Below are 27,174 nucleotides of genomic sequence, written 5' to 3'. Positions count from 1 at the left end.
GTGGCACACCATTTTAGCAAATAATGGTATAAAACAACTTTTTTGTGCCAATACTGATTTGGTAACGGCCACCATTGGGCCGGCATTGAACCGACATTGGTCATAATATGCAATTTTCAAGGCAGGGTGTCAAAGCTGTGGCACAGGATGTCTTAAGATTGTCGAAACAATTAAAAAATGACAAAGTAATGTAATTTGTTGAGATTTTTTTTGCTATAAAATACCCCAAAAATTGTAGATATTAATAAATCTTGATTGCAATAATGTAATATATGCCGTAGCCGTAGCCGCCAATTCGGATACGGCCAACGAATCATTCCTGTTTTCTTCTATTAAATACTCTAAATAAATATTAGCATAAAACCTTATATTTGGTAACTAGTAATGGGGAAAGGTTGATAGTATAAAACACATTGTGGCACCCACGAATGTAACATAGTTTTTGAGAAAAAAAATTATTTTCCACGAATTTGATTTCGAGACCTCGGAATTAGTTTTTGAGGTCTCGAAATCAAGCATCTAAAAGCACAAAACTTTGTGTGACAAGGGTGTTTTTTCTTTCATTATTATCTCGCAACTTCGATGGCCACTTGAGTCTACATTTCCACAGGTTTGTTATGGATAAGTTGAGATACACCAAGAGAGAAGACTGGTCTTTGACAATTACCAATGGTGTTCAGTGTCTTTATTTAAGTAACATTATTATGCACTATTGAGTACTAGGCGTGCGCGTCCTTTGAACTGTCAGCAAGATCTTCCTGTACACTCAGAAAAAGAATGGTAAAAAAAAGTTATGTTAAATGTGTTAAGTGAAAAAATACTTAACATAAGTAAAAATTAATGAAAAATTTAAACAAAATGTTTGTGTAAATAAAAAACTACTCAAATAGTTAGTAAAACTAATAGTTTACATAACTTAGCAACTTTAAACACATATTATGCAAATTTTACTGAACTGGTTGTAAAAGTTTACATGGTGTTTAGTAAACCACGATATTTTACTCAAGTATTGTGCAAAATACGCAGCGTGTGACTTGTCTGCTGGGGTCGCGCTCTGCAGTACCACAGTGTAACCACACACAACGTAACGAAATGGATCTCATGAAAAAAAAACCTTCTTGAGTGGAACTTCCCTCATTTAGTTGAGACGTTTGAAGGTAAGTACTATAACATATTTCTGTATTGATGTTATTATCTGTAGTGATAGACTATACACGACTCGTTAGCACGAGTTAGCACAGATAAAGGGACAGTTGAACGTCATATTTTGACTGACAACACTTTTGAACAGTGACTTGAATATCACAAATACATACGTAGGTCTGATCAATGGTCCCCGTATTGTGCACATAGTACACGTACAGCATGCATCGTTGAAGACCATTGTACACATGTACATCGCCACTGTGTTAAAGCACCACCACTGCATACAGCCACGGTGCATCAGGCCAATGATTGGGCTAACTTTAATCTCTCATTTGTTCAGAAGAACAATCAAATAACTTTTCAACATTTTGTCTTTACAAGATACTGACAAATGATACAACTGACTTAAAATGCAAATTCTGGGAGAGGGGAATCGCACAAACACATCTACCCTTTGTTTATTTTAACCTGTTAAAGGAATTATTCAAGAAATCTCACCCCCCCCCCCACACAAAAAAAAAGGACGAAAGAAAAAGAACAAAAAGAAAAATCAGATAAAGATCAAGAAAAATCAAAGTTTTCAGGTAGCCTACTGTTTGTTATGTGGGATTGCATATATAGCACCAAAATTATCTCTCCTCCTGGGATCCTATCACCTTATTCCAGAACTGCAAGTCTCCATCATTGAACCTTTTGTTGATTTGTTTATTTTTTAAGCCCCTATGTATTTGTTTATTTATTTTATTTTATTTCAATTTGTATTTGTACTTTTTTAAATTTATGTGCATGTACATCATGTACAAATTGTATTGCACATACATTGCAGTACTGGAACGTTGTCTCTATTGAAGTGTTGTAATATGATAATTAAACCACTATTGATATAAAATAATGGTTTAATCTGACATTGTGTGTACCCCCATCCTTAAGACAATCAGATTAAATCATTATTTTACAGCAAAATTGGTTTAATTGTAATATTACAATACTTTAAGTTCATTACAGACAATATACACGTGTCATACAATTTGTACTGCACCCCCATTGAAATTTAACCTATTGTGTTTAATATTATTCCCCTTTATGCAGGAAAACACAAGTTTGGACCAGTATTTGAAAGACATCAACAGGGACACCAGATCGCAACCATGCTGATATTAGGTGGGTCTGCACTGGCTCCACAGCAAGTGTTCGTAATTTTTGAGCAAATGCATTTGAACAGTCATCCCTTGTGAAAGCACTGGATGTGTGTTTCAAAACACATTTTGTCTTCGACTTGAGCTACCAGGAGGAGTGTTCTGGCGTTTGGGAGTTCATTGAATTGGTTGTGTTTGAACTCAAAGGCGGTGTGAAGAGCAGCACTATTCGAGAGTTCAGGGCTTACTGTTCATCTCATGATGCATCTGATTAATGTTGACCATTCCATAAGCATTGTAGTTAAAGAAGTTCTTGCACAAAATGTTTGCAAATACGTATCAAAATCATAAGAGATGTGATAGTTGTGATAGTTTGGATTTATGGAACAACCTTACAGTTTAAATAGGAACTCAAAGGTCAAATTCAAATTTGTATTCAACACCCTTCCAGTTTTGTCAAATTTGTCAAAATGTCAAATTCAACGCCGTTTTGATTGCTTAGCGACAATGAGGATAAACCAATAATTCCCCATACAAATTGTTCAAACCCAAAATTGAATTTTTACCATGGAGTTCTTCTTTAAGCTGTGTTAGCCTGGAAGTATTTATTCTGACCTTGCCAATTAATGTAATTTGACCATTCCAGAAGCATTGTAGTTAACCCTCTAGTCCCTGCACCGCCCGAGTTTCTGAAAACCAATTTTTCAAGATTCTTGCAGTAAATAACTGGAATCGTAGTTCAATTTTTAAAAGATAGCTTAATATTTATGCACAATTTTTTACCCTTTCGGTAATGTTTGTATAAAAGTACAAGCTCCCATTGGGAACAATAATCGGCTCTCGAATATTTTTTTGGAAGGATAAAATGGACACAATAGCTTTTCAAGGCTTTAATCTGACTCAATGCTCAAACTAATTAAATGCGAAGGCGTTAGTTTTCGACAATATCAATATTAATGATGAATAAATACAGTTTCCTTTGTGTTTACTAATTGGTATGAGCTAAATTATTTCATCGTCATTAGCTTCGATGAAATAATTTAGCTCATACTAATTAGTAAGCACAAAGGAAACTGTATTTATTCATCATTAATGATTGATGATATTGTCGAAAACTAACGCCTTCGCATTTAATTAGTATGAGCATTGAGCCAGATAAAAGCCTTGAAAAGCTATTGTGTCCATTTTATCCTTACAAAAAAATATTCGAGAGCTGATTATTGTTCCCAATGGGAGCTTGTACTTTTATACAAACATTACCAAAAGGGTAAAAAATTGTGCATAAATATTAAGCTATCTGTTAAAAATTGAACTACGATTCCAGTTGTTTACTGCAAGAATCTTGAAAAATTGGTTTTCAGAAACTCGGGTGGTGCAGTGAAAGTTCTTGCACAAAATGTTTGCAAATACGTATCAAAATCATAAGAGATGTGATAGTTGTGATAGTTTGGATTTATGGAACAACCTTACAGTTTAAATAGGAACTCAAAGGTCAAATTCAAATTTGTATTCAACACCCTTCCAGTTTTGTCAAATTTGTCAAAATGTCAAATTCAACGCCGTTTTGATTGCTTAGCGACAATGAGGATAAACCAATAATTCCCCATACAAATTGTTCAAACCCAAAATTGAATTTTTACCTTGGAGTTCTTCTTTAAGCTGTGTTAGCCTGGAAGTATTTATTCTGACCTTGCCAATTAATGTAATTTGACCATTCCAGAAGCATTGTAGTTAACCCTTTAGTCCCTGCACCGCCCGAGTTTCTGAAAACCAATTTTTCAAGATTCTTGCAGTAAATAACTGGAATCGTAGTTCAATTTTTAAAAGATAGCTTAATATTTATGCACAATTTTTTACCCTTTCGGTAATGTTTGTATAAAAGTACAAGCTCCCATTGGGAACAATAATCGGCTCTCGAATATTTTTTTGGAAGGATAAAATGGACACAATAGCTTTTCAAGGCTTTAATCTGACTCAATGCTCAAACTAATTAAATGCGAAGGCGTTAGTTTTCGACAATATCAATATTAATGATGAATAAATACAGTTTCCTTTGTGTTTACTAATTGGTATGAGCTAAATTATTTCATCGTCATTAGCTTCGATGAAATAATTTAGCTCATACTAATTAGTAAGCACAAAGGAAACTGTATTTATTCATCATTAATGATTGATGATATTGTCGAAAACTAACGCCTTCGCATTTAATTAGTATGAGCATTGAGCCAGATAAAAGCCTTGAAAAGCTATTGTGTCCATTTTATCCTTACAAAAAAATATTCGAGAGCTGATTATTGTTCCCAATGGGAGCTTGTACTTTTATACAAACATTACCAAAAGGGTAAAAAATTGTGCATAAATATTAAGCTATCTGTTAAAAATTGAACTACGATTCCAGTTGTTTACTGCAAGAATCTTGAAAAATTGGTTTTCAGAAACTCGGGTGGTGCAGTGAAAGTTCTTGCACAAAATGTTTGCAAATACGTATCAAAATCATAAGAGATGTGATAGTTGTGATAGTTTGGATTTATGGAACAACCTTACAGTTTAAATAGGAACTCAAAGGTCAAATTCAAATTTGTATTCAACACCCTTCCAGTTTTGTCAAATTTGTCAAAATGTCAAATTCAACGCCGTTTTGATTGCTTAGCGACAATGAGGATAAACCAATAATTCCCCATACAAATTGTTCAAACCCAAAATTGAATTTTTACCTTGGAGTTCTTCTTTAAGCTGTGTTAGCCTGGAAGTATTTATTCTGACCTTGCCAATTAATGTAATTTGACCATTCCAGAAGCATTGTAGTTAACCCTCTAGTCCCTGCACCGCCCGAGTTTCTGAAAACCAATTTTTCAAGATTCTTGCAGTAAATAACTGGAATCGTAGTTCAATTTTTAAAAGATAGCTTAATATTTATGCACAATTTTTTACCCTTTCGGTAATGTTTGTATAAAAGTACAAGCTCCCATTGGGAACAATAATCGGCTCTCGAATATTTTTTTGGAAGGATAAAATGGACACAATAGCTTTTCAAGGCTTTAATCTGACTCAATGCTCAAACTAATTAAATGCGAAGGCGTTAGTTTTCGACAATATCAATATTAATGATGAATAAATACAGTTTCCTTTGTGTTTACTAATTGGTATGAGCTAAATTATTTCATCGTCATTAGCTTCGATGAAATAATTTAGCTCATACTAATTAGTAAGCACAAAGGAAACTGTATTTATTCATCATTAATGATTGATGATATTGTCGAAAACTAACGCCTTCGCATTTAATTAGTATGAGCATTGAGCCAGATAAAAGCCTTGAAAAGCTATTGTGTCCATTTTATCCTTACAAAAAAATATTCGAGAGCTGATTATTGTTCCCAATGGGAGCTTGTACTTTTATACAAACATTACCAAAAGGGTAAAAAATTGTGCATAAATATTAAGCTATCTGTTAAAAATTGAACTACGATTCCAGTTGTTTACTGCAAGAATCTTGAAAAATTGGTTTTCAGAAACTCGGGTGGTGCAGTGAAAGTTCTTGCACAAAATGTTTGCAAATACGTATCAAAATCATAAGAGATGTGATAGTTGTGATAGTTTGGATTTATGGAACAACCTTACAGTTTAAATAGGAACTCAAAGGTCAAATTCAAATTTGTATTCAATACCCTTCCAGTTTTTGTCAAATTTGTCAAAATGTCAAATTCAACACCGTTTTGATTGCTTAGCGACAATTAGGATAAACCAATAATTCCCCATACAAATTGTTCAAACCCAAAATTGAATTTGACCTTGGAGTTCTTCTTTAAGCTGTGTTAGCCTGGAAGTATTTATTCTGACCTTGCCAATTAATGTAATTTGACCATTCCAGAAGCATTGTAGTTAAAGAAGTTCTTGCACAAATTGTTTGCAATAAAGTATCAAAATCATAAGAGATGTGATAGTTTTGATTTATGGAACAACCTTACAGTTTAAACTGTGTTAGCCTGGAAGTATTTATTCTGACCTTGCCAATTAGGAAGATTTTTTGTAATTTTTTAAATTCACTGAAATTGTTGACTGATTATGAAACATACAGAAAACCCATTTTTGCACATGTGATGTTTTGGATTGTTAATATTATTACCATTAAATTTTTATTAAAAAGTTGTTATCTTGAAATTCATGTTGTAGTCGCCAAGTCTCAGTATTTATGATGTGTCCATTTATTACAGCCCTAAACTCCATGAAATAACACTTTGCTAGTATTCAACACAAGCATTGTGTATATTATTACCAGTTTTAAAGGCACACAGTTTACATTAAAAATCGGTAAAATCTATACTTCAAAATTGAGTAATTATTTTACATGAGTGGATTTATACCCAGCAATTCAGTAAAAAAAAATACCCAATATTGATGTAAAGTTTTACACAACTATTTACATTGTAAAGCGGTAAAGTCTTACGTCACAATTAAGTAATATTTTACATGAGTGGGTTTACCCAACAATTCAGTAAAGAAAACTACCCAATATTTATGTAAACTTTTACACAGCTATTAAGCAAGATATTACCCAACGCCTGTTGGGTAAAGTTTTACCTAATAGTTATGGTGTTCGCCCACTACATCTAAAACAGGTAATATTTTACACAAGTTGTGTAATCTTTCCTCTGTGTGTAGTGGTTGGTTTATCTCACGTCCTTAACCACCAGAATTTAACGTCAACTCATCCACCCTTCTCGCTGTATCTTTAATTCAATTTTCAACTGTTTTTTTCCAACACGACTTGGAAATAGACAATCGAAAAAGTTATTTTAGAGTACAGATGTATTAGATAGTGGTTTTTCAATTTGTTGCAAGTTATTCTAAAGTGCATTCGCCTTGACTCATACGACGTTTGAAATAAAAAACGGAAACATAAAAACTACAAGGCCTATTATTAGTGATGTTTTTTCCCCTTGTTCACTAGGGGATTGTCATTAAAACCAAATCCCTAAGTCATCTTTTGTGGATGGCCTTGGCACGTAATCCCCCCCCTCCCTCTCTCTCTCTCTCTCTCTGTCTCTCTCTCTCTCTCTCTCTCTCTCTCTCTCTCTCTCTCTCTCTCTCTCTCTCTCTCTCGCTCTCTCCCTTTTTCTTCCACTACACAATGTGCACGTCTTGAAGTTCTCATCCAACGAATTAATAGATTACTGTACAGAAACAAGTCCCGTCCTGGATGATTTATTTGACGGTGCTTAAATTATTTCCATAGAGTCATCTGTTGGGTCAGTCGCCATCTGCGCCTATTAACTCATGCACCAGTCTCTAAAAGATGACGGATTCTCTTATTTATGTCCTCATAATATCCATCCTAATCCTTTCATAATAGAGAACTGTTTGGCCAATTACCATAATACATACTGTGTATCTATAAGACTCATAAATCAAATGGGAGTGAGCTACCTACAATTTGTGATTACTGATGTTGAGCTGCGACTCCTCGAACACCGGCCCATCGTACGTCGAATCCTCACCTGTCCACTGGCAGGAAATGTTCAAGAAGTTTCCATCATTTGGCTTCAAATCATTACCTTTATCGAAAGATTGGTGTAATCAACTTGGTCAACCTCAACTCAACAGTACCGAGCCTGAGAGAAAACAAACCAACAAGGTTCGTAAAAAATTAAGTGACTATTTTCATCATTTAAAGGCTGAGGATGATCGTTGCTGGCTAGGGGAAAAGGGGGAATGATGAATCTGCCATAATATCTACCTTTTTATTCATTTTGCTTCTTGTTAAATTAATTTGTGTAACAATTTCCCATTATTATATCGTGTCAGGATGGCCGAGCGGTCTAAGGTGCAAGACTCGAGGTACTAAGCCTTCACAGAATACAGTGATTATGAGTGTTCTGGTCTCCAATTGGAGGCGTGGGTTCGAATCCCAATTCTGACATTACTTTTTTTGTCGAGACTGAAGTGAATTTCACCCGTATTTTTTGCCCACCAGTTTGCCTTTCTCATATCGTGTCAGGATGGCCGAGCGGTCTAAGGCGCCAGACTCAAGGTGCTAAGCCTTCACTGAGTACGGTGATGAGTGTTCTGGTCTCCAATTGTAGGCGTGGGTTCGAATCCCATTTCTGACTTTACTTTTTTTCAAGATCGAAGTGAATTTTCACCCGTATTTGTGTGTATCAGTTTGCCTGTCTCATATCGTGTCAGGATGGCCGAGCGGTCTAAGGCGCCAGACTCAAGGTGCTAAGCCTTCACTGACTACGGTGATGAGTGTTCTGGTCTCCAATTGGAGGCGTGGGTTCGAATCCCACTTCTGACATTACTTTTTTTGTAGAGACTGAAGTGAATTTTCACCCTTATTTTCGCGTACCAGTGTACCTGGCTCATATCGTGTCAGGATGGCAGAGCGGTCTAAGGCGCCAGACTCAAGGTGCTAAGCCTTCCCTGTATACAGTGATTGTAAGGATTCTGGTCTCCACCTGGAGGCGTGGGTTCGAATCCCACTTCTGACATTACTTCTTTTGTAGAGACTGAAGTGAATTTTCACCATTATTTTCGCTTACCAGTTTACCTGTCTCATATCGTGTCAGGATGGCCGAGCGGTCTAAGGCGCCAGACTCAAGGTGCTAAGCCTTCACTGAATACAGTGATTATGAGTGTTCTGGTCCCCATTTGGAGGCGTGGGTTCGAATCCCACTTCTGACATTACATTTTTGTCGAGACTGATGTTAATTTCACCCGTATTTTTTGCACACCAGTTTGCCTGTCTCATATCGTGTCAGGATGGCCGAGCGGTCTAAGGCGCTAGACTCAAGGTACTAAGCCTTCACTGAATACAGTGATTATGAGTGTTCTGGTCTCCAATTGGAGGCGTGGGTTCGAATCCCACTTCTGATATTACTTTTTTTGTCGAGACTGAAGTGAATTCCACCCGTATTTTTTGCCTACCAGTTTGCCTGTCTCATATCGTGTCAGGATGGCCGAGCGGTCTAAGGCGCCAGACTCAAGGTGCTAAGCCTACACTGAAAACAGTGATTATGAGTGTTCTGGTCTCCATTTGGAGGCGTGGGTTCGAATCCCACTTCTGACATTACATTTTTGTCGAAACTGAAGTTAATTTCACCCATATCTTTTGCACACCAGTTTGCCTGTCTCATATAGTGTCAGGATGGCCGAGCGGTCTAAGGCGCCAGACTCAAGGTACTAAGCCTTCACTGAATACATTGATTATGAGTGTTCTGGTCTCCAATTGGAGGCGTGGGTTCGAATCCCACTTCTGACATTACTTTTTTGTCGAGACTGAAGTGAATTCCACCCGTATTTTTTGCCTACCAGTTTGCCTGTCTCATATCGTGTCAGGATGGCCGAGCGGTCTAAGGCGCCAGACTCAAGGTGCTAAGCCTACACTGAATACAGTGATTATGAGTGTTCTGGTCTCCATTTGGAGGCGTGGGTTCGAATCCCACTTCTGACATTACATTTTTGTCGAGACTGAAGTTAATTTCACCCGTATTTTTTGCACACCAGTTTGCCTGTCTCATATCGTGTCAGGATGGCCGAGCGGTCTAAGGCGCCAGACTCAAGGTACTAAGCCTTCACTGAATACAGTGATTAAGAGTGTTCTGGTCTCCAATTGGAGGCGTGGGTTCGAATCCCACTTCTGACATTACTTTTTTTTGTCGAGACTGAAGTGAATTTCACCCGTATTTTTTGCCCACCAGTTTGCCTTTCTCATATCGTGTCAGGATGGCCGAGCGGTCTAAGGCGCCAGACTCAAGGTGCTAAGCCTTCACTGAGTACGGTGATGAGTGTTCTGGTCTCCAATTGTAGGCGAGGGTTCGAATCCCATTTCTGACTTTACTTTTTTTCAAGATCGAAGTGAATTTTTACCCGTATTTGTGTGTATCAGTTTGCCTGTCTCATATCGTGTCAGGATGGCCGAGCGGTCTAAGGCGCCAGACTCAAGGTGCTAAGCCTTCACTGACTACGGTGATGAGTGTTCTGGTCTCCAATTGGAGGCGTGGGTTCGAATCCCACTTCTGACATTACTTTTTTTGTAGAGACTGAAGTGAATTTTCACCCTTATTTTCGCGTACCAGTGTACCTGGCTCATATCGTGTCAGGATGGCCGAGCGGTCTAAGGCGCCAGACTCAAGGTGCTAAGCCTTCCCTGTATACAGTGATTGTAAGGATTCTGGTCTCCACCTGGAGGCGTGGGTTCGAATCCCACTTCTGACATTACTTCTTTTGTAGAGACTGAAGTGAATTTTCACCATTATTTTCGCGTACCAGTTTACCTGTCTCATATCGTGTCAGGATGGCCGAGCAGTCTAAGGCGCCAGACTCAAGGTGCTTAGCCTTCACTGAATACAGTGATTATGAGTGTTCTGGTCTCCATTTGGAGGCGTGGGTTCGAATCCCACTTCTGACATTACATTTTTGTCGAGACTGAAGTTAATTTCACCCGTATTTTTTGCACACCAGTTTGCCTGTCTCATATCGTGTCAGGATGGCCGAGCGGTCTAAGGCGCCAGACTCAAGGTGCTGAGCCTACACTGAATACAGTGATTATGAGTGTTCTGGTCTCCATTTGGAGGCGTGGGTTCGAATCCCACTTCTGACATTACATTTTTGTCGAGACTGAAGTTAATTTCACCCGTATTTTTTTCACACCAGTTTGCCTGTCTCATATCGTGTCAGGATGGCCGAGCGGTCTAAGGCGCCAGACTCAAGGTACTAAGCCTTCACTGAATACAGTGATTATGAGTGTTCTGGTCTCCAATTGGAGGCGTGGGTTCGAATCCCACTTCTGACATTACTTTTTTTTGTCGAGACTGAAGTTAATTTCACCCGTATTTTTTGCCCACCAGTTTGCCTGTCTCATATCGTGTCAGGATGGCCGAGCGGTCTAAGGCGCCAGACTCAAGGTGCTAAGCCTTCACTGAGTACGGTGATGAGTGTTCTGGTCTTCAATTGTTGGCGTGGGTTCGAATCCCACTTCTGACATTGCATTTTTGTCGAGACTGAAGTTAATTTCACCCGTATTTTTTGCCCACCAGTTTGCCTGTCTCATATCGTGTCAGGATGGCCGAGCGGTCTAAGGCGCCTAAGCCTTCGTAGGCGTGGGTTCGAATCCCACTTCTGACATTACTTTTTTTTTTGAGACTGAAGTGAATTTTCACCATTATTTTCGCGTACCAGTTTGCCTGTCTCATGTTGTGTCATGATGGCCGAGCGTTCTAAGGCGCCAGACTCAAGGTGCTAAGCCTTCACTGAGTACGGTGATGGGTGTTCTAGTCTCCAACTGGAGGCGGTGCTTCGAATCCCACTTCTGACATTTCTTTTTGTCAAGATCGAAGTGAATTTTCACCCGTATTTGTGTGTATCAGTTTGCCTGCCTCATATCGTGTCAGGATGGCCAAGCGGTCTAAGGCGCCACACTCAAGGTACTAAGCCTTCACTGAATGCAGTGATTATGAGTGTTCTGGTCTCCAATTGGAGGCGTGGGTTCGAATCCCACTTCTGACATTACTTTTTTTGTCGAGACTGAAGTGAATTCCACCCGTATTTTTTGCCTACCAGTTTGCCTTTCTCATATCGTGTCAGGATGGCCGAGCGGTCTAAGGCGCCAGACTCAAGGTGCTAAGCCTACACTGAACACAGTGATGGGTGTTCTGGTCTCCAACTGGAGGCGTGGGTTCGAATCCCACTTCTGACATTAATTTTTGTTTCGTTTTAAGATGTGGATTGTCACCCATTTTTCTATGTACCAGTATACCTTTCTCATATCGTTTCAGGATGGCCGAGCGGTCTAAGGCGCCAGACTCAAGGTGCTAAGCCTTCACTGTATACAGTGATTGTGAGGATTCTGGTCTCCAATTGGAGGCGTGGGTTCGAATCCCACTTCTGACATTTCTTTTTGTCAAGATCGAAGTGAATTTTCACCCGTATTTGTGTGTATCATTTTGACTGTCTTATGTCGTGTCAGGATGGCCGAGCGGTCTAAGGCGCCAGACTCAAGGTGCTAAGCCTTCACTGTATACAGTGATTGTGAGGATTCTGGTATCCAATTGGAGGCGTGGGTTCAAATCCCACTTCTGACATTACTTTTTTTTGTAGAGACTGAAGTGAATTTTCACCATTATTTTTGCGTACCAGTTTACCTGTCTCATATCGTGTCAGGATGGCCGAGCGGTCTAAGGCGCCAGACTCAAGGTGCTAAGCCTTCACTGTATACAGAGATTGTGAGGATTCTGGTCTCCAATTGGAGGCGTGGGTTCGAATCCCACTTCTGACATTTCTTTTTGTCAAGATCGAAGTGAATTTTCACCCGTATTTGTGTGTATCATTTTGACTGTCTTATATCGTGTCAGGATGGCCGAGCAGTCTAAGGCGCCAGACTCAAGGTGCTAAGCCTTCACTGAATACAGTGATTATGAGTGTTCTGGTCTCCATTTGGAGGCGTGGGTTCGAATCCCACTTCTGACATTACATTTTTGTCGAGACTGAAGTTAATTTCACCCGTATTTTTTGCACACCAGTTTGCCTGTCTCATATCGTGTCAGGATGGCCGAGCGGTCTAAGGCGCCAGACTCAAGGTGCTAAGCCTTCACTGTATACAGTGATTGTGAGGATTCTGGTCTCCAATTGGAGGCGTGGGTTCGAATCCCACTTCTGACATTACTTTTATTTTTAGAGACTGAATTGAATTTTCACCATTATTTTCGCGTACCAGGTTACCTGTCTAATATCTTGTCAGGATGGCCGAGCGGTCTAAGGCGCCAGACTTAAGGTACTAAGCCTTCACTGAATACAGTGATTGTGAGGATTCTGGTCTCCAATTGGAGGCGTGGGTTCGAATCCCACTTCTGACATTTCTTTTTGTCAAGATCGAAGTGAATTTTCACCCGTATTTGTGTGTATCATTTTGACTGTCTTATATCGTGTCAGGATGGCCGAGCGGTCTAAGGCGCCAGACTCAAGGTGCTAAGCTTCACTGTATACAGTGATTGTGAGGATTCTGGTCTCCAATTGGAGGCGTGGGTTCAAATCCCACTTCTGACATTAGTTTTTTTTGTAGAGACTGAAGTGAATTTTCACCATTATTTTTGCGTACCAGTTTACCTGTCTCATATCGTGTCAGGATGGCCGAGCGGTCTAAGGCGCCAGACTCAAGGTGCTAAGCCTTCACTGTATACAGTGATTGTGAGGATTCTGGTCTCCAATTGGAGGCGTGGGTTCGAATCCCACTTCTGACATTACTTTTATTTTTAGAGACTGAATTGAATTTTCACCATTATTTTCGCGTACCAGTTTACCTGTCTAATATCTTGTCAGGATGGCCGAGCGGTTTAAGGCGCCAGACTTAAGGTACTAAGCCTTCACTGAATACAGTGATTGTGAGGATTCTGGTCTCCAATTGGAGGCGTGGGTTCGAATCCCACTTCTGACATTTCTTTTTGTCAAGATCGAAGTGAATTTTCACCCGTATTTGTGTGTATCATTTTGACTGTCTTATATCGTGTCAGGATGGCCGAGCGGTCTAAGGCGCCAGACTCAAGGTGCTAAGCTTCACTGTATACAGTGATTGTGAGGATTCTGGTCTCCAATTGGAGGCGTGGGTTCGAATCCCACTTCTGACATTACTATTTTTTTAGAGACTGAATTGAATTTTCACCATTATTTTCGCGTACCAGTTTACCTGTCTAATATCTTGTCAGGATGGCCGAGCGGTCTAAGGCGCCAGACTTAAGTTACTAAGCCTTCACTGAATACAGTGATTGTGAGGATTCTGGTCTCCAATTGGAGGCGTGGGTTCGAATCCCACTTCTGACATTTCTTTTTGTCAAGATCGAAGTGAATTTTCACCCGTATTTGTGTGTATCATTTTGACTGTCTTATATCGTGTCAGGATGGCCGAGCGGTCTAAGGCGCCAGACTCAAGGTGCTAAGCCTTCACTGAGTGCGGTGATGGGTGTTCTGGTCTCCAACTGGAGGCGTGGGTTCGAATCCCACTTCTGACATTTATTTTTGTCAAAAATCGAAGTGAATTTTCACCCGTATTTTTGGCCCACCCGTTTGCCTGTCTCATATCGTGTCAGGATGGCCGAGCGGTTTAAGGCGCCAGACTCATGGTGCTAAGCCTTCACTGACTACAGTGCTTGTTGGTGATCTGGTGTCCTTTTGGAGGCCCGAGTTCGAATACCACTTCTCACAAAGCTGCATGGATAATTCTACTTTATATTATAATTCTTAACTGAAGTGTTTCATTAATTTCATCTCCGAGTGCTGAAGATTATTTCCTCCTTGAAGATTGAAAGTTATAAATTTAATTTTCTTTTCGATCATTATTAATAAGTTAACCAATGCCAATAAGGCCCTCTGTGTTATTCATATCCAAGCAAAACACAGCTGCAACCGCATCTCTCGTCTGCAAATTAAGAGCAATCACACTGTTACGCGGCAGTACCTTCAAAAAAAAGAAGTCAAAACCTTGAGAATGCCCCTGTTATGAGGTTATTGTACACTGAAGGTGCGAACTGAAGGTGAAATCAATATGCTTGCATTCAGCGTGTTGCCACCCCCAGCCCATGACCTCATGTTGGGCCAACATCATATAAGTGGCCCGGTCACTAATTCTATCCCGCCGTAGCAATTTATCCGAGATAAAATTTCCCATCGTGCTTCCCCCTCAAAACAAAATGTGCGGTCCTGTTCGGCTTTACGTAAGATAAAGTGTGCAGATTGCCTTCGTTTTGCAAGCAATTGAAAATAAGACTGCCCGTAAGAAATTTGTGTTCTTAATAATATGGTTTTCATGACCGGGATATGAGGCAGTTCGATTTGCCATATTCTCGGTTGCGACAACTGTTCTCCGGCTCAGTTTTCATACTAGACGTGCGTCATATCGGAGTGACGGTTTATCGAGTGTCAAAGACTGAAATATTGATATTCATTTCTTGTCATAGCAATACCTGTACGCTGTCCATTTGCGAGCTCAAGTTGTTGAAATCGAAGCTGGACAATACGAGAGAAGCGCTCTGAAGTTGTGCTCTGCAGATAATCTTTCGCACCGCCCTGAAATCAACAGCTCATCTTTTTACATATTGGGGTTTTCCACCTCCCTTTAGCGATATTTTATCGCCACACTCAACAACTGTAAATCGCCCAGCTCACTCTCCTCATCGAAGGTGGGCCCAGGGAATTTTAATGTGATTACATGCGTGAGTGACCTTTTCAACACCTTCCGTGGCCAAGAATATTTCATGATAGAGACTAACAAACGCAGTGTTTTGTAAGGCACAGAGTGAGAAAAACTCCATTAGAAAAACGCCGCTCACTATGTGCTGATACCACGGTCGGTATTGACACACTTTTCGATCCTCGTTCGATCGTGAGTAAACATGAAGAACTCACCATCTAGTTGTAAGCAGTGACCACTTGCCTACAAGAAGAGCACGCAAGAAGACTGCGTTTTATAATTACGTGCATTGATACTTCTCATGAGGAGGAGTAGAAGTAGAAAAAAGACACAGCTAAGAACCCCAAAAGATCCACACACGCGTGCTCCCCGGCCAACCGAGCAGAGCCAAGTTTTGAGACTCGGATCACGCCGTCGATTGAGCGCTGAGGTCCGCCTAGCTTGACGAGGGATATCTGGAGGGTTATTCTGTCTCCGGTCTCTAATACACGACAAACGGATTTATTTCTCTACATCTCTATACGTAGCTATAAAGTTACAAATTGTTTATTTTGAACCACAACAATGACATAAATTCTGGACCGAGAGAACGAGGCTTTGGGGAGCGAGCTCGTGGTAGAGCTAGTCGCGTCTGAGTCTGACACACACACCGTCCAGTTTACACTAACGCTTGATGAACACGACTCGTTGTCATAATCATCAGTCTGAATTTGGAGATCATGTATGGTTTCACCTGATAAAGCACATGTATACTTTGAACTGAGAGGTAAGCTGTACTTATTTTCCACCGCATTTTATATAATGATTCAATATGGGGACGGAAATAGGCAAGATTGAATAATTCAATTCCAGACGTACGTATACACGCAGTTAGGAGTGGATGAAAATGCCACAGTCAATGGCTACAACTTGATTTGACTTTTTTTTGCGTGTTTTTTTTTGCGTGTTTGCGATAATAGAAATTCACAGCAACCACAAAAATGTCAAGGTAGCTATAATTCAAAAGGTGTTTGTGGATAATGTGTCTGACAGTGCGACTCTATTAATTACATTATAATTGTTCTACTTTCTTTTTTATAATTTGCGTAAATTAAAACTTGCATTTCCTTGAGGACCAAACGTTGATCCTTGCGGAACACTTAGTGGCCTAAGCTTCGCCAGCCTTGAATTGAATCAGAGCTCTGTTGGGTTCTGGGACTAAGTCGGTTAAAGGCAGTGGGCACTATTGGTAATTACTCAAAATAATTATTAGCATAAAACCTTTTTTTGGTGACGAGTAATGGGGAGAGGTTGATGGTATAAAACATTGTGAGAAACGGCTCCCTCTGAAGTGCCATAGTTTTCGAGAAAGAAGTAATTTTCCACGAATTTGATTTCGAGACCTCAGATTTAGAACTTGAGGTCTGGAAATCAACCATCTAAACGCACACAACTACGTGTGACAAGGGTGTTTTTTTCTTTCATTATTATCTCGCAATTTCGATGACCGATTGAGCTCAAATTTTCACAGGTTTGTTATTTTATGCATATGTTGAGATACACCAGCTGTGAAGGCTATTCCTGACAATTACCAATAGTGTCCACTGCCTTTAACTATTTGGTAATATTTCGTTAGGAGTATTTGATGTGTTTCTCGGTTAGGCTTAGATTTATATCCAAAATGTACCGAGAATCTTTCATTTTCTATACACGGAACACTACAGTTTAAAAACTATTGTAGCCGATGTGTTTCATTCCAAGATATAAATTGACAGGTGAGTGTCGAATGCACATATTTCTTACATGAGTGTGTCATTTTAAGTATGTGTCAAAAGACTCCCAACAATACCTATTGGCCTATATCCCACAGAATATTTACCCCCTAGTTCCAAGTCGACACCGTATGTGTTGGTATTTATGGATCCATAAAAGCAGTTCACTGTGCTAATTTCATGGCTCGGTTGGTTCGAAGGACGCGGGAAAAGAAACCAGTTTTAAGATGACAAATTATTCCTGAGTTTGATAGTCGCGGTTTGCTTTGATGTGAATTGTATGAACACAAATTCCTGATCCGAATCACTCAACTAAAGAACAGATATAGAAAGGGCACATTTCTTTTCCTTTTTTTTTTGGACAATACAAAAACACCCAGTTCTGTCTGCTCGACAAATACGGATATATTTCAATTCCCAAGTTGCATAAAAATGGCCTCTGATTTTTTTTCGATTGACAAACTCTCCTGGACTGCTGCGTGATTTTCATTGAATAATCGTTTCGTGACATATCGAGATTGGAAAATAATTAAGACGTTTTGCAGCAGCAGTAGCAGCTGGGTGTGTATGCAGTTCCATATACAGTAGTCTGTATTTATCATTGAAAAAAAATCGTGGTTTAACTGATTCATGACTATTAATATAATCCAATGTAAAGGGGCCCTCCGCACACACACAGGGCCGGGGAAGAAAACACACGAGCGTATTTGTTGGGCGTCGAGTCCTGCCGTTTTAAGCCCGAGGCACGTAGGGGCTAGGAGAGCCCGCTCACACTTGCTCTATTATACGGTGGCCGGTCCACGAACGGTTCACGTATCGAGCGGCCGCGATGAATTCTAGCCCTACCTCATTAATAACATTGCACTGTACTAAGGAATAATATAGTTTCTGTGAATTTAATTTCAATTTTCTGCTAGTTCAATAGTGACATGCACTGAATGGCTAATTTTGTACATACTATTGACATAACTGGATATAGTGTTGTTTTTACTCACCGTTAGGCATTGTATCGATATTTTGGTGTATTAGTCCACAGGTTTATAAAAGAGTTTTCTATTTGTACTCGAGAATCCGTAAGAACTGATAAATAATTCGATTGAACACTTTGGTATACAATTTATACAATGGCTTCCCAACTTGCTGTTTTCTTATTTGAAAAAAAAAGAAAAAAATCGGGTGGGTTTAGAATTTTAATTCAATTCAACTCACACTTGAAAAAGAACAGTATTGAGCATTCGGAGTCAACACAACTGTAAGTAAGTAACTATCGATACTTACACGCTACAATTTCAGTGAATTTCACCACATTTTAAAGAAACTTTCACTTTCAAGTTTGGACAACGAACCTTTGATTGGTGGCTGGCCGCTGTTACGGAGAGCGAGGTCCATTCAGCAAGCCATCGACAAAGGTCATTACCACGCAGTGAAGACTGAAAATGGTTTACAAGTGTGCCAGTTTCTAAGAACATTTAGTTTTCATAACGGATCTAAATATATGCCCTAAAAACATCTCTCAAACATGTCCACATAATGGCAAATCAATTTGAACAACTCGTATATCTTTAAATATATCCCTGAACAAATTATGTAGTTTTCGTATGTTTCAAAATTATAACTCGTAGGAGATGAGTAAATAACTTGACATTTGAGGATGTCATTAGCATAAATGCTAAGGTACCTGCAACATTAAACTAACTCTGTACTTGCCCCGTACTCAAGACTCGTCCCATGGTGCTTTATACACACAGAGAGTTGAATGTTGTATCAGTGAAACCGGGTCGGGACAAATTCCTCCCTGGGGCCCTGTCAACCTCAGCTAAGGTGAAAAGAGACATTAATCTTAAGCCTTGTTAGAAATGCGGCACAAGTGTTCTCCTACGTGTTGTATTGACAAAACGGCCATGCATCTTCAATAGTTTCCAGAACTATTTATTGGGTGCTCCTGTGTGGTGTATTATACACACAATACAAAGTGGGAAAGGTTGGCCTTCTCGGCTGTTAAAAGTATGTGCCCCCCCCCCCCCACCCCTCAAAAAATAAATAAAATAACATTGTTTAGTCTCGCGCACATTCGCATTTTGCCCCGTTAAAATGCGCAATTTTGTCTCATTCACTTCTTGCAGGTATTGGACTCGTCCAGCATTCTCACTTGGTTTATCTCAACATAATTATTGTGCAAAAATAAACAATTGTGTGGAAATTAGACTCACTTCGTCATCGAAGTTGTAAGAGAATAATATAAACGAAAAAACACCCTTGTTGAACAAAATGTGTGTGCTTTTCAGAAAAACACGACCGGTCCATTACTCCTGTATTAAGTAATTGTTAACCTGTAAACAGCAATAAGTAATGGAACAGTTTCGGTTCATTGGACAAAAATAAAGTGATTTCATGAATTGTGATCATTTAAAGGTTGTAGACCCACTTGCGTTGGGTACCAATCGTCGTGAAAAATGACGACGTGTCAAGCGATGGCAATCTTATAGATGAAATGGTAACTTAATCCTACCTCACCCTTTTGCCACTGCGCAAGAGAAGGGAAAATAAACATACAAAGCACACCCTAGACACAAGCGAGCACCATTTCAATCAAAATTTCAACAGGTAAAGTTGAGCATGTAGGCTATATGTTTCTTGGAAATTGTAAACGTCGTTGGATTAAATTCAATACACGTTTATTCCATACTCTTGTTGAGAAAAAAAAATTGTGAGAATTAAACAGTACATAGAAATTTAACAAATCTAAAGTATATTAAATTATACAGAAAAACAATATAAACTAAAAGCAAATAATAAATTAAAAACTAGGAATTAACTATGTACAATACAGGAGCGAGACCATGAGGCTGTTAGTTAAGCCGTGGCTTGTAGACAACAGCCTTTATACAGACAAGAAAACAAACAAACAAACAAACAAATAAACATCGAAGAAGAAACAAGGGCAAGACAATTACACAATGACAATACAAAATGCTGACGACAAAAACACAAAGAATGTTAAATGATGGCCTATACGATACATGGGCCAACCGCGTTCGTAATCCATTCTTCGCGCGAGCTGTTTGCCTGCGTGTCCCTGGTTGTCAGAATTGTAGGCACATTCTAATCTTTATTTTGCAGGAGCAGATCTACTAATGAATATGCATGTTAAAGTTTACAGGGGCAGATCCCCTAATAAATAAGTAGTTTTCTCCCCCAAAGGTCGCGAAAACACATTGTACTTAAATTTCAAATATCTTCAATAAATCATTAAAACACTCCCACGGACTAAATTACAAGTGGGTTTTCCCTGGAATTGTTCTCATGGGTTATCCTCCAACATAATCTAAACCTTAAACTTCCTCAATTGTCTTCTCCCTATTGGGTTCTTGGCTAGTACAGGGATTAAGTTCGTTTTTGATGTGACTGCTCCTTGACTTCATAAACAAAATAAAAGAAAGGAAATTATAAGAAAAGAAACATTCAAGTGAGAATGAACTCCCTGCATGCCTTTGAGAAACTGAATTTGTGTTGAATTGAAAATCAACAATGTCTTAATTGAGGTTGATTGAGGTGAATTATCAGCATCGACTTCATAAAAGTTGACCTTGCCAAATTTACAGAAAGCAACAAAACACAAATTCGGCTTATTTTCTCCTTGCTAATGAGGCAGGTCAAATATGACGCGATACTGAAGAACCAGACTATACCTGTATGTAATAGCATCCGCATGCGGTCAGGGTCCCGACTCACCAGGTGTTTAGTGTTCGCAGAACCCTTGACACTCAGTAATTAAACGAGAAAGGTAAAGGGGTGGATGCCAACGAAAGCAAGACAGGGTGCCAGTGACCACGTCCAGGGGTTAGAGGTCACAATAACACCGGCCAGTGACCCGGTGCATTCTTATTTTTAATGAAGGAAGACAAAATCACACACACGCACACACAATGGGATTAAACGGGCGCTTTTAGTTATTGGTGTTGGTTCCTATTAATATTCATACAAAGTATGAGCTGAATGAAATTATGAGCGGTTTGATTATCAAGGGAGATCGAAGGGGTCGAACCACTCTAAGTGTCTTGTTGAGTATGAATTTTACCTAGTTATGACTCATCACCGTTGTAATCTCATTAACGAACTCATAACCAGGAAGACAACAGTTTATGTACACGAAAGTGTTGGGCGAAATTAATTAATGTTAGTAAAAGAAAATGGGATTTGTAAATGGCTGAGTTGAATTGGTTTTTCTTTCAAAATTTGAACAGTACCGCAGTGATATGTTTTACTTTTGGTTTTAAATTCAAGACAATTTCTGTGTCTAAGTTCGGCTGTGGCGCTAATGTCGAAAGGATGTTCAAGTGGTTCCTTTGCACGCAGTGCACTGTTTAAACAATGGATTTGGACGCATTGCATAAGACGCCAAAATCGGACACTTCTCTGAAATAATAATAATAATATTAATAATAAAAAAATGCTCCCAGGCGCTTTACAACAAGAACATTTTAACCATAAAAACTAAATAATTAAAAGGTCCAAAATTAAGATCCATAAAATATGATCATAAAACAATAACGATACATGTACAAGAAAACAGATGAATATAAGTGTAATGCCATATATCAACCTTGTATAAATCGGTAATACTGACCTTCAATGGTAGCCAAAGGTGGGGACATTGAGCCCCCCCCCCCCCCCGCTCATACCCCTTCTCTACTCGGCACCCCACCTCCTAATGTGTTTAAACTATAACGACAAAACGACGTTTTTTCTCAGTTACAGTTTAACTAATGGGTTGCCACCAATTATAACCGAACGCTTTGAAATATGTTGGCTAACCGCGCGTGGGATGATGCCATTCAATCTCAAAAAGTGTGTTTCTTTGATTATTTGATAGAGGGCGCGCTTCAAGTTTCGTAAAATATTCTTCGGCTGCAAGTCTTATCTTGACTGCCGTGTTCCAGCCGTTCTTCTTAACTCATATCATTGCTCAGTATTCTCATACGTTTTGCCGAGTCTTAAATAAACTGCTATTTAGTAACCGAGCTTTGATAATCCACGAAGTTCTTGTTTCCTTCACTTGGTAACTCGAAACTCGCGTCTGATTTACATATACTCCCCGGTAGATAATTTATGTGAAACTTGAAATGTCCTTACAGGAACAAATCCGAGCACCACTATTGATCTTCCCTCAAATTAATTCATGTTCCGCTATATTATTGTTAGTCTTGTTAGATCATTTCCAAGTATTACTTGACACATTAAGTTGGGGCTTCCGTATCGAGTTTCGGGCAATGAGGGTGTGTTCTTCACCACTGTGCCTGCGGGACAGACGGTTGATCCTTCCCGCTTGTCTACCTATCAAGGGATTTGCTGTAGAATACTCCTCCGGGCATGGGGAAACAGTATCTTCCAATACATTTTGCCTGGGATTGAACCACATTATTACTGATGCACATTTTCGATTAGGAGACAACCAGTTGTAAATCATTTTTCCTTCGAGACATCAGTGACAAGCATGAAGAATATAGCTTAAAATAAACCAAGTTTTAGGGTGCGGACAACGTTGTTAAGATTTTGTAACAGATATGCTCATTATTTGTGCTAGAAATGCTGTCGTTTTTTTAGAAACTGCTACCCTGATCAATGTTTGAAAACAAGGCTTTGGAATGAATTCTAGTATTGAGCATCGTGTTTAAAGGCAAAGTATACCTTTGGTTTTTGAACCTTTCAGTTTTTTAATCCTATATAAATTACATTTCACAATAAACGAACCTGTGAAGATATCATTAACAAACGTTTTTAAGATAAAATTATCGCCGAAAATCTGGAGCGGTTATGTCTCTGCGCAGGAAGAACTTTCCGTATGGAACACAGTCTGAAACGTCTCAAGCAGAAACCTCCCCGCCACACCCATCCCGCCCCCTCTTTCTACATGGGTGTTACATCTCCAACCCCGTAATAAAGAACACCCAACACTTTCATAAAAAACATCACCTCTTAATTGACTCTAAATGGTTCTAATTGCCGCCTATTTGCCACCCTGATAAATTCGGGAGGAAGTTTGGGATCTCGTGGGGGATGACATGGACGCAGAGGTCATAAGAGGCGACTTCCTCCACGCGTTATCGAATTATCATTATGATGGACGGTGGCCCTACCCCCAACACTGTCTGGTCTCGTTTAACCTGATCATCTCCATGTGCATCTCAATGATCTGCTGATCTTCAACTTGCCAACCGTGTGAAGGGTCTTTTCTTGTTAGTTATTTTATATTGGTTACAGGTGGCATTTTTCTCGTTAAAATCTTTATTATTAAGGCCGTCCACTTCTCCTGCGATTACTTCGGTGTTAATTGCTCCCAGGTTATACAGCCATCGCTAATATCCTGAGCAGAAATAAATTCCATCTGAAATAAATTCAAATTGAAAACGAATAATCCGCCCCCAACAAATAAATAATAAAATCGCTTAATTAAATCAGATCGATTTAAACATGAGGCAATTTTATTTTGTTCTGCAGAGAAACGAGGTGAAGCCGAGATCTACTGATATAGTTTGACCTTAAAGCTGTCTTTAATAATCACCAGGAGATTTTAAAGACAAGTACAGGATAATTATAAACTATTTTTATCCAGTTTAAATCTAGGGGAAAATGTAGGCCTATATATGCCCCCAAAGCTCATAGCAGAAGTGAAGTATTTACCGTCTGAAACAAAACCATTGGTTATTTCGATCGCTGCAATTGAATTTAACATTAAGTTGTCGTGGCGCGCCCATCTTGATTTTCCTTCATTCGAATTAATGTAACCAAACAAAGTGGAAGGACAATTTAATAGTCTGGTTCTTTTTAGTCAATGGATACTAGCATCCATTTCTGCTGCTTGGATACAGAGAACATGACCAAGATGGTGGCAGAATGATAACAATATTGGCTATCATATCAATATTTCTGTCCTTGTATCTGTCTGTGGTTCACTCTGTATTTAGGCCCACTATTTCTCTGTGGTAAGGTTTAACCCCTTTTTACAATGTACCTTTTTACTGGTGACTGTTTGTTATGTGAGCAAAAAGACCAAATGAATTTCTCCGTATATACAGGGACAATAAAGGTTTATTGATTTTGCTCTTTAAACCTTTTTCATATTAGCCATAAGTTGCTACTACTATAGGCGCTATGTGTTTCATTATCTGGTTCACCTATTGTCGTCAGCACTGTGATTTTTGTTTACAGAGTACAGCGGGTGTGAGTTATGTTTTTGGGGTGAATATTTCCATGAGTGATGTCCACAACTTTAATTATTTTGATATAAACGCAATGCGAATTGGCGTGCGAACAGAAATTGTATTTTGCCAAAACAGCGTCAAGCAATAAAACAGCAGGTCCGTGTGCCGTGCTAATGGAACTCTTCAATTGTCTCAACACCCGACCGCCTCACCTGACCCCAAAAAAACTCGGTAAATTTGTCTCCTCCTCAAGCAATACGAATTAGGGAAATCGAGGCCAAGTTTGGAAGGGAAGGGGTAATTTTGTAGGTTAAAGGCACTGGACTGGACACGTTTAGTAATAATTGTCAAAGACAAGCATTGTCACTTGGTGTATCTCAACAAACTATGCATAAAGTAACAAAAGAATGAAAATTTTGACTCCTGGTCATCGATGTTGCAAGAGAATAATGAAAGAAAAACACCTTTGTTGCACAAATTGATGTGCTTTCTAATGTCAGGCCTGGAGTTTTTTTATTATTTGAGTGAGAAATTACCCTTTCTCAAAAACTTCGTTACTTCAGAGGGAGCCGTTTCCCACATACTCGTTACCAAGTAAGTTTTTATGCTAACAATTATTTTGAATAATTACTAATAGTGTCGAGTGCCTTTAACACATCACAGAAGCATACCCTGGTTTTTCAAGCACGGAGATGAAATCTGGGGTACGACATGTACATGTAATTTCATGGAAACGCTGCCGTGAAGACACCTCGATCAAATTAACGAAGAGGACCGCTTTATTAGATCTGGAGGTTTTCTGCGTGTTATCCCGATTACAATAATCCGCCGCGATTGGACGGAAGAAAATGCTCCAAGCTAGAAAAATTCATCCAAAATTGAAAAGAAGCGTGGGCTGGTGAAAGGCAGAATGGTTTTAAAGGAGATTATGCCTTCGTTTTATTTACATTCCTTCCTCCTCCTGGTCACCCCCCCCCCCCCTTCTTTAAAATGAATTTAAGTTTTTGAAAAAAAAACCTACATTTTACGAGAACTATTCAAGTTAATGTATCCCTTTGATGATAATTTCGATGTTACTTAAAACAACACATAAGACCGCAAGCTATTGGTACTTCACACGCAATTCGTCAAATCCATTTTGAAACTACAACGACAGCATATTGTGAATCTAGTCATTAGCTTGCACGACCCACATAAGGAATTAAGTATTTTATTAAAAACTTATTATTTAGCCTCTTTGAACCTTGGCTTTTACCACACTTTTCCCCGATTTGATATTTTGCCTAGTTGCGTCACACCGCGCGTCAGCATTTCATGCTCTGCTTTTTATTGGATTCGATTTATCTTTCGCTTCGGTTGCGATCTGATTCCGTCTCAATGCCAAGGTGGCCCAACGGACGGCTGAGTCGTATGATATGTGGATGGGTACGGATGCTCATTATTCAAGGCGTAATACAGAGGGTTTGTTTATCAACAAAATAAAATGAAATATGCGTATATATTTTGTTTGGTTTGTTTCTAATGTCTCGATGAGGAATGCACAAGTAAGGCAATAGAAATAAGATTGATTGTGAAGATAAATACAGGCCTGTTTGCTTCGTTTTTAAAAGAGCAATGGCACCAAGGCATTTACTCCTCGGTATTATACTATTAGGGCACCCTATATGAGGAAATTTTAAAAAAATTACTGGAGCATTTCAAGGGCACCAAGGTAATGACCAATTGAGGCAATCACCTTCGTTGCCCGAGTATAAGGCCTGAAATAACACCATGACAACAAAAACTGTAAAGCGCACAAATCCACCAAAAGGAGCCCACGGTGCTGAAACAAAGGAAGAGAAAAATAATACAAAAGGGCATGGGACCGAGAAAATAACTTAATTAAAAAGAAAGCTTATGCAGTGTGTTTTAGGAACTCGAATGGATGAAAAGTATGTTGAGGTTTTAATGTGAAGGGATGGCTGATTCCAGTGGCGCTGCAACAGAAAATGGTCTGCCTCCTTTTGCAGCGATGAGAATTTGCTTCCTTCACCCATAAACGACAACTTGAATACAGACAATGGGGTTCTTTAAAACAAAACAGTGTCAAAGAAGAATGCGCAGTTCCGACGCAATTCTTGTAACAAAATCATTGCATCTCTGATGGCTAAATTTAATTTATTTTCATGTTAACCAAGTTGGACTGAATTAATGTACTACTTTAGTACTTTTTGACAAACTGTCCCGCCTATAGGTTATCATTGAGGAAAGTAGTACATTAGCAATTTTGTTGAGAGATAATGGTTTGGAACCAATTCTAACATTAGAAACTGCACATATTAATTACAATGCTGCGATAAACCAGGTGACACACACAGCTTGGGCATGAAATTACAAACAAACCCAACTTGTTTGTAACTCTTCCATAAAAATTGTATTGTATACAATTATTATTCACTTCCCTTGTAACTGTAATGCTTACTTTTCAATTATTGAATGGATGTATGATTTCAAGAAAGTAAAAAACATTCACTATTTTCTGACCGTCGCTTTAGATCGTGAACTATTATTAGACTTCCCTTAGTTCTTTCTGAACCCATATGTATTTCTCCGAAATCTCTTTCGATAAAATACTCACTAGAAGTTTATACTGTTTCCTTTTTACAATGCCCACGATGCAACTTTCCCCTCTATTGTGATCATTTTCATACCGTGCCTGATGACGACAACAGCCTGAATTATTATACAAATCATGCCCCCATGTCTTGGGGAAATCTCTCTCC

The 27,174-nt window shown here is 39.2% G+C and overlaps 1 protein-coding gene and 29 non-coding genes across 30 annotated transcripts in view; all 30 read left to right on the top strand.

Moving 5' to 3' along the window:
* The first annotated feature begins 8,272 nt into the window (after positions 1 to 8,272).
* Positions 8,273 to 8,389, top strand: Trnal-caa. The gene is made up of 2 exons: positions 8,273 to 8,310; positions 8,344 to 8,389. It is a non-coding gene; the product is annotated as a tRNA-Leu (tRNA).
* A 71-nt stretch (positions 8,390 to 8,460) lies between these two features.
* Trnal-caa lies at positions 8,461 to 8,577 on the top strand. The gene is made up of 2 exons: positions 8,461 to 8,498; positions 8,532 to 8,577. It is a non-coding gene; the product is annotated as a tRNA-Leu (tRNA).
* A 73-nt stretch (positions 8,578 to 8,650) lies between these two features.
* Trnal-caa lies at positions 8,651 to 8,770 on the top strand. The gene is made up of 2 exons: positions 8,651 to 8,688; positions 8,725 to 8,770. It is a non-coding gene; the product is annotated as a tRNA-Leu (tRNA).
* Positions 8,771 to 8,843: 73 nt separating this feature from the next.
* Positions 8,844 to 8,963, top strand: Trnal-caa. Its single transcript has 2 exons — positions 8,844 to 8,881; positions 8,918 to 8,963. It is a non-coding gene; the product is annotated as a tRNA-Leu (tRNA).
* A 72-nt stretch (positions 8,964 to 9,035) lies between these two features.
* Trnal-caa lies at positions 9,036 to 9,155 on the top strand. Its single transcript has 2 exons — positions 9,036 to 9,073; positions 9,110 to 9,155. It is a non-coding gene; the product is annotated as a tRNA-Leu (tRNA).
* Positions 9,156 to 9,228: 73 nt separating this feature from the next.
* On the top strand, positions 9,229 to 9,348 carry Trnal-caa. The gene is made up of 2 exons: positions 9,229 to 9,266; positions 9,303 to 9,348. It is a non-coding gene; the product is annotated as a tRNA-Leu (tRNA).
* A 72-nt stretch (positions 9,349 to 9,420) lies between these two features.
* Trnal-caa lies at positions 9,421 to 9,540 on the top strand. The gene is made up of 2 exons: positions 9,421 to 9,458; positions 9,495 to 9,540. It is a non-coding gene; the product is annotated as a tRNA-Leu (tRNA).
* Positions 9,541 to 9,612: 72 nt separating this feature from the next.
* On the top strand, positions 9,613 to 9,732 carry Trnal-caa. Its single transcript has 2 exons — positions 9,613 to 9,650; positions 9,687 to 9,732. It is a non-coding gene; the product is annotated as a tRNA-Leu (tRNA).
* Positions 9,733 to 9,804: 72 nt separating this feature from the next.
* On the top strand, positions 9,805 to 9,924 carry Trnal-caa. The gene is made up of 2 exons: positions 9,805 to 9,842; positions 9,879 to 9,924. It is a non-coding gene; the product is annotated as a tRNA-Leu (tRNA).
* Positions 9,925 to 10,186: 262 nt separating this feature from the next.
* On the top strand, positions 10,187 to 10,303 carry Trnal-caa. The gene is made up of 2 exons: positions 10,187 to 10,224; positions 10,258 to 10,303. It is a non-coding gene; the product is annotated as a tRNA-Leu (tRNA).
* Positions 10,304 to 10,376: 73 nt separating this feature from the next.
* On the top strand, positions 10,377 to 10,496 carry Trnal-caa. Its single transcript has 2 exons — positions 10,377 to 10,414; positions 10,451 to 10,496. It is a non-coding gene; the product is annotated as a tRNA-Leu (tRNA).
* Positions 10,497 to 10,569: 73 nt separating this feature from the next.
* Positions 10,570 to 10,689, top strand: Trnal-caa. Its single transcript has 2 exons — positions 10,570 to 10,607; positions 10,644 to 10,689. It is a non-coding gene; the product is annotated as a tRNA-Leu (tRNA).
* A 72-nt stretch (positions 10,690 to 10,761) lies between these two features.
* On the top strand, positions 10,762 to 10,881 carry Trnal-caa. The gene is made up of 2 exons: positions 10,762 to 10,799; positions 10,836 to 10,881. It is a non-coding gene; the product is annotated as a tRNA-Leu (tRNA).
* Positions 10,882 to 10,953: 72 nt separating this feature from the next.
* On the top strand, positions 10,954 to 11,073 carry Trnal-caa. Its single transcript has 2 exons — positions 10,954 to 10,991; positions 11,028 to 11,073. It is a non-coding gene; the product is annotated as a tRNA-Leu (tRNA).
* Positions 11,074 to 11,147: 74 nt separating this feature from the next.
* On the top strand, positions 11,148 to 11,264 carry Trnal-caa. Its single transcript has 2 exons — positions 11,148 to 11,185; positions 11,219 to 11,264. It is a non-coding gene; the product is annotated as a tRNA-Leu (tRNA).
* A 402-nt stretch (positions 11,265 to 11,666) lies between these two features.
* Positions 11,667 to 11,786, top strand: Trnal-caa. The gene is made up of 2 exons: positions 11,667 to 11,704; positions 11,741 to 11,786. It is a non-coding gene; the product is annotated as a tRNA-Leu (tRNA).
* A 73-nt stretch (positions 11,787 to 11,859) lies between these two features.
* Positions 11,860 to 11,976, top strand: Trnal-caa. The gene is made up of 2 exons: positions 11,860 to 11,897; positions 11,931 to 11,976. It is a non-coding gene; the product is annotated as a tRNA-Leu (tRNA).
* A 74-nt stretch (positions 11,977 to 12,050) lies between these two features.
* On the top strand, positions 12,051 to 12,170 carry Trnal-caa. The gene is made up of 2 exons: positions 12,051 to 12,088; positions 12,125 to 12,170. It is a non-coding gene; the product is annotated as a tRNA-Leu (tRNA).
* Positions 12,171 to 12,241: 71 nt separating this feature from the next.
* On the top strand, positions 12,242 to 12,361 carry Trnal-caa. Its single transcript has 2 exons — positions 12,242 to 12,279; positions 12,316 to 12,361. It is a non-coding gene; the product is annotated as a tRNA-Leu (tRNA).
* A 74-nt stretch (positions 12,362 to 12,435) lies between these two features.
* Positions 12,436 to 12,555, top strand: Trnal-caa. The gene is made up of 2 exons: positions 12,436 to 12,473; positions 12,510 to 12,555. It is a non-coding gene; the product is annotated as a tRNA-Leu (tRNA).
* Positions 12,556 to 12,626: 71 nt separating this feature from the next.
* Trnal-caa lies at positions 12,627 to 12,746 on the top strand. Its single transcript has 2 exons — positions 12,627 to 12,664; positions 12,701 to 12,746. It is a non-coding gene; the product is annotated as a tRNA-Leu (tRNA).
* A 72-nt stretch (positions 12,747 to 12,818) lies between these two features.
* On the top strand, positions 12,819 to 12,938 carry Trnal-caa. Its single transcript has 2 exons — positions 12,819 to 12,856; positions 12,893 to 12,938. It is a non-coding gene; the product is annotated as a tRNA-Leu (tRNA).
* Positions 12,939 to 13,012: 74 nt separating this feature from the next.
* On the top strand, positions 13,013 to 13,132 carry Trnal-uaa. The gene is made up of 2 exons: positions 13,013 to 13,050; positions 13,087 to 13,132. It is a non-coding gene; the product is annotated as a tRNA-Leu (tRNA).
* Positions 13,133 to 13,203: 71 nt separating this feature from the next.
* Trnal-caa lies at positions 13,204 to 13,322 on the top strand. The gene is made up of 2 exons: positions 13,204 to 13,241; positions 13,277 to 13,322. It is a non-coding gene; the product is annotated as a tRNA-Leu (tRNA).
* Positions 13,323 to 13,396: 74 nt separating this feature from the next.
* On the top strand, positions 13,397 to 13,516 carry Trnal-caa. Its single transcript has 2 exons — positions 13,397 to 13,434; positions 13,471 to 13,516. It is a non-coding gene; the product is annotated as a tRNA-Leu (tRNA).
* A 74-nt stretch (positions 13,517 to 13,590) lies between these two features.
* Trnal-uaa lies at positions 13,591 to 13,710 on the top strand. The gene is made up of 2 exons: positions 13,591 to 13,628; positions 13,665 to 13,710. It is a non-coding gene; the product is annotated as a tRNA-Leu (tRNA).
* A 71-nt stretch (positions 13,711 to 13,781) lies between these two features.
* Trnal-caa lies at positions 13,782 to 13,900 on the top strand. The gene is made up of 2 exons: positions 13,782 to 13,819; positions 13,855 to 13,900. It is a non-coding gene; the product is annotated as a tRNA-Leu (tRNA).
* Positions 13,901 to 13,973: 73 nt separating this feature from the next.
* Positions 13,974 to 14,093, top strand: Trnal-uaa. The gene is made up of 2 exons: positions 13,974 to 14,011; positions 14,048 to 14,093. It is a non-coding gene; the product is annotated as a tRNA-Leu (tRNA).
* Positions 14,094 to 14,164: 71 nt separating this feature from the next.
* Trnal-caa lies at positions 14,165 to 14,281 on the top strand. Its single transcript has 2 exons — positions 14,165 to 14,202; positions 14,236 to 14,281. It is a non-coding gene; the product is annotated as a tRNA-Leu (tRNA).
* Positions 14,282 to 15,484: 1,203 nt separating this feature from the next.
* LOC117306911 (leucine-rich repeats and immunoglobulin-like domains protein 3) overlaps positions 15,485 to 27,174 on the top strand; it is an 81,644-nt gene continuing 69,954 nt past the window's right edge. Inside the window, exon 1 of the mRNA XM_033791479.1 lies at positions 15,485 to 16,225. The gene's annotated coding sequence lies outside the window, so the exon portion shown is untranslated. The remainder of the gene's footprint in view (positions 16,226 to 27,174) is intronic.

The sequence above is a fragment of the Asterias rubens genome, chromosome 2 (assembly GCF_902459465.1).
Source record: "Asterias rubens chromosome 2, eAstRub1.3, whole genome shotgun sequence".
Taxonomy (NCBI): Eukaryota; Metazoa; Echinodermata; class Asteroidea; order Forcipulatida; family Asteriidae; genus Asterias; species Asterias rubens.
Note: the sequence above shows the minus strand (reverse complement) of the source record. Positions and strands in the feature narration are given on the sequence as shown.